The sequence below is a fragment of the Octopus bimaculoides genome, chromosome 7, assembly GCF_001194135.2.
Source record: "Octopus bimaculoides isolate UCB-OBI-ISO-001 chromosome 7, ASM119413v2, whole genome shotgun sequence".
NCBI lineage: Eukaryota > Metazoa > Mollusca > Cephalopoda > Octopoda > Octopodidae > Octopus > Octopus bimaculoides.
In genome coordinates, this window is record NC_068987.1 from 40,108,743 (window position 1) to 40,113,737 (window position 4,995).

Below are 4,995 nucleotides of genomic sequence, written 5' to 3' on the forward strand. Positions count from 1 at the left end.
ACCTCTCATAAAATTAAAATTAAAATGAAAATTTTTTGAATTAAGAAAAAAAGTTTTTTCTTAATTTAAAAAAAAATTTCTTTAAAAATCATAATTTAAAATATAGAAGGCCTGAATTTTTTGCTTAAATACCAGCAATAGACCATTAAATGTGTTTATGGGGAGAAAAGAACATCAATACGTCAGAGTAATAAGAAATGAGGAGGGTAGTGTCAAATGGTTGTGAGATGTGCTAAAAATAACACTAAATGTCCCTTAAATCAAACACAAACATTTGTTTTTTCTTTTCATAATTGTAAGAATTCTTGTGTGTAGAACACAAATTTGCAAAAATTTTCTGAAAATTCCCCAAAATAAAAAAAATGTTATGAGGGGGTTATAAAGGGTGCTTAAAGCAGAATTCCACCAATTATTTCCCTTTAAGGGATGAATTCTCTTCAATTTTTGACAGTCTAGGCAACCTGCCCCGCCACAAATGTTGAAATTGATCTAATTTTTGATATCATGTACTAACTCATGTTGTAGTACAACCTTAGATTAACTCCGACTGAACAAACCTTTGATTAAAAAACATTCCTGTCATAACTATTTTTTATTCAGCTGTATTATTACTGTATCCTAAAAGACTGTAGGCTGTGATATGCGAAACATTTCAGAGCTATTTCTGGCAGGTTGAATGACTGTATATGGTCACAACATCTATAAGAGGGAAGGAAAGAAGGAGAGGAATCAAAATATATGTCACAATGTATTTAGAAGAGGGAGAAAAAATCTGAGAAATTATGTGTATGTGTGTGTGAGAGAGAGAGAGAATGAAAGATACAGATATTTCTGCTAACACAGTAATTAACAAGTTTTGACTAAAAATGCGGGAATTTTGAGTGCAAGTCTCAACACAATGGAACATAAACTTCAAAAAATGACTACATGTATATATATATATATGATAGACATAGCTATTTTTATTCTTATTTCTGTTTGTCTTTCAACATATAGACACAGACTTCAAAAAAATAAATACATATATATAGTGACCAAGACCTTTGGAAATATGCTGTGCTTGAGAAAACCTGGCAAAACAAGTGAGACCATAACTCATGGCCTTTACCAGGACTGTAGCCAGCCCACTTATGCGTACCTTTCCTTCTTTAGACACGAAACCCTGCTTGCGAAGACCTGTTGAGGCAAGTGAAAATGAAATCGAAATTGAACCAAATTCGACAACTGGCACCCATGCCAACCTTCCTTCATTGGACACTAAACTCAGCTTCTGAAGACCTGTTGGGGCAAGTGAGATCGAAACTGAACCAAATTCGATGACTGGCACCCATGCCAGTGGAGTACTAACAGCACCATCCAAGCGGGATCACTGCCAGAGTAGCGGTCTCACTTCCGTGCCGGTGGCGTGTAAAAAGCACCATTTGAGCGCGATCGTTTCCAGCTTTACATTACTGGCACTTGTGCCAGTGGCATGTGAACAAAACATTGGACCTACTCCTGTGCAGGTGGCACGTAAAAACACCATTTAAGCGTGGCCGTTGCCAGTACCGCTGGATTGGCCCTCGTGCCGGTGGCACATAAAAAGCACCCACTACACTCTCGAAGTGGTTGGCGTTAGGAAGGGCATCCAGCTGTAGAAACTCTGCCAGATCAGATTGGAGTCTGGTGTAGCCATCTGGTTCGCCAGTCCCCAGTCAAATCGTCCAACCCATGCTAGCATGGAATGCGGACTTTAAAAATGATGATATATATATATATATATATATAAGATTTAAGGTGAAAAAGCACAGAAATCTTGTTTGCAAAGATTATTTAATCCATTACAGTATGTACAGAGTCGACCGGTTTCGCTTCACTAACCATGACTCAATGTTATGAAAATCATAATAAAGTTTTGATTTAATGTTGCATAGAAGTAGGCATGATACAATTTTGCAGTTATATAGGAGAGTATAGCTCAAGGGGGATAATCTGTGAATATGCTTTTTTTAGTTAAAGGGATAATCAATGGATATAATATTCTTATTTCTGGTCGGTTTTTTATTTGTGAATTCCATTATATAGTCATGTTAAGTTCTGGTTTGTATTTTTCAATAAATGTGGCCGCTTTATTTAGTCATTGTTGAGTTGAGGTCCTTTCCGTGCATTGATATAGTGGGAATAGTGAATTGCGGTTGGCATTGCTTACCACATCTATGTGACCATTGAGTGGTATTTGACAGTATTGGAGGTGGTAGACTAGTTGGGTGTTTAGTGTAGATCTATGTCTTAGGGATGCACCTGTTGAACCTATGTAGTTCCTACTGCAGCTGGAACATGTTATGATGTAGATGAGATTTTCAGAGGCGCAAGTGGAGTCAGTTTTAATTTTAAATTTTTGTTCTTGTTTAAAATGAAATTCTGAGCCTTCCATTATGTTGGGACATGTACCACAGTTCAGTTGTCCACACTTTTTAACTCACGCTTCCATTAGTTTCGTGTATAGTTTCGCATTTGTGAATATCCACTTTAATGGTTTTGGCTGTTTGTTGTTTTTAATAATTTTATAGGTCGTTAGAATTTCATACAGCCTAGGGTCCTTATGTAGTATTGGAAAATTTTGGATAGTAGTGTTATATGCTTCATTGTTTCTGGGGTTCTATGTGGAAATATAAGGTGATATCTTTGGAGTGGGTGTGTAGTTTTGTTTGACCTCTCTTAGTGTTTGTATATTAATTCTTTATGCACATTTTATCCCATCATCTATAAGTGAAGTTGGGTAGTGTCTGTTGACAAGGTATGTTTTTAAGTTGTTGTAGTCGAGTTCTCTGGTGTTTTTTTCCAACACTATAGTGCAGATTCTTCTCACTAGATTGAATGAGATATCTTAATATGTTTGAGCTAAATAATAAGTATTGTTTCAAGTCTATAGTTTTGTAAAATATGTTGGTTTCTATTTACTTTTTTGGTTAGTATATCTAGAAAAAGAGTTCCTTTTGTTGTGTTCCATTGTGAATTGTATATTTGTATTTATGCTATTGAGGAGTCTTGAATTCCAAAAGATTCTTCATGTTCTCATTCCATAGAATGAAACATTCATCCAAATATCTTTTCCAATTTTCCTTTATGTATCTCCGAATTTTGTGAGTGACTCCTGATATACTGTTAGTTCCAAATAGCCAATTGTCAGGTTTGAAAGAATAAGGCCTGCCTTGGTTCCCATCGCAACTCCAAATTTTGGTTGGTACACAGTAGTGTCAAACATGAAGTGATTTTGCTGGAGAATGAATTTTAATATGTTCCAGCCAGAACTAAGTTGCTTCTAATCCATAATTATGGGAGATATTAATATACAGGTTTACAACATCAAAAGAGACAGTGTTTTTTCCTACAATCTTTTTGGGAAGTGGTTTATCATGTGCAAATCATCTCTAATGTAACTTTTACTGTATTTTAGAAGTGGTTTCAAGAGGGTGTCAATGAAGTAACTCAGTCGGTGCATTTCACAGGATGGTCTAGCTATAATGGGCCTTAGTTTAAGGTCTCCTGGTGTTGGTACATGTATGTATGACTTCAGTGATTTTTTAATTACTTCATTTATAATATGGCTTTTATGAATTTTCGGTAAGCCGTAAAAGAGGATGGGTTTACATGTAAAGTTAGTTATGTAGCTTATTTCTTTTTCCATCAGGCCTTTTCCATGTAGTTGAACTAATATCGAGAGGCTTTTCATTATTCTTTGGGAATTGTAGTCTTCATTATTCAGCATGGATACTACTAGGTTTTTGTAGTAGTCCACATCCATCACTACTACTGCACTCTCTTTATTGGTGAGTAGTTGGTTCTGTATCATTGTTTTCTTTTATGTATCCATAATTAAGAGTGGTTTGTTCACTGTTCAATTCTTTATGATTATTCTTTGCTGTCTTCATAAGGGATCATCTGAATGTTTTTGTATTTTTCTTCATTGTTTGATGCTCTTAATCTAAGTAGTTCTCTTTCTGTTTTTATTTGAAATAATGCTAATCTTTCTCTCACTTCTCTCTGTTCATCAAGTTCGTTTGGGATTCTTTTTATTTGCAGTTTGTGGGGGAGAACTCTTGGTGTTGAACTCATCCGTTTGTAAATTTCTGCCTTGTTAGAATCTTTAAGCATGTTCCAGAATGAAAATTCTCTGTTTCTAAGATTTGTGTTCCAAATGTTTTTGATTTTCCTTTTTGATAGATGGACTTATGAGTTTCCTTTATTAGGAATTGCTCATTGTCTAGTTTGTTTGTGAAAATTGAGTTTGGTGCTGTGCATAAAGGTTTAAATCTTTACTAATATGCCCAAGTGGTGAGTTGTTTCTTCATTTCCTTTTTTCTCGTGATGGAGGTTTGATGCCTCAACTTTGTTGATTAAGATAATTACATTTGAGTTGATATTTTTTATATCCAATAGATTACCCCCCACCCTCCTTGAACTATACTCTCCTGTATAACTGCAAAACTGTATCACACTTCTACGCAAGATTAAATCAAAAACTTATTATGATTTCATAATATTAAGTCATGATTAGCAAAGTGAAACTGATCGACTTTGTACATATTGTTATGGATTAAATAATCTTTATCTACACAAACAAGATTTCTGCGCTTTTTCACCTTAAATGTTATTTTATATTTACCACCACGTGAAATCTCTCGCCAAATTTACTTACCCAAAGTGCTGCACAGTGGGATGAAAGCCCGGAACAGTGTTTGATTTTTTGTAAAGGGTACGACGAAGGGCAATCAATCGGAAAAGGTCTCAGACTTATCATTGACTTGTCAAGATTCGTTCGTTAGTTTCTGTGTGTGACAGCACGTTGTTGTCAACTGTAAACACATGAAATATTATCACTAATAAAAATTTTTTGATGCACATACATACATATTCTTTTTTGTATTATGTGTATGGAATGCAGATTTTACCCACAAATTTCATTATAATCGCAATGTATGCCGTTTGAAAGGTATTTATATAAAATTTCATTTT

General features: G+C 34.8%; 1 protein-coding gene across 2 annotated transcripts in view; it reads right to left on the bottom strand.

Moving 5' to 3' along the window:
- LOC106877496 (zinc finger protein 845) overlaps window positions 1-4,995 on the bottom strand; it is a 13,256-nt gene that overhangs the window by 3,436 nt on the left and 4,825 nt on the right. The window contains exon 2 of one of the 2 annotated variants that reach the window (XM_014926420.2): window positions 4,679-4,835. The exons of the other annotated variant lie outside the window; for it this stretch is intronic. The gene's annotated coding sequence lies outside the window, so the exon portion shown is untranslated. The remainder of the gene's footprint in view (window positions 1-4,678; window positions 4,836-4,995) is intronic. 2 annotated transcript variants of the gene reach the window in all.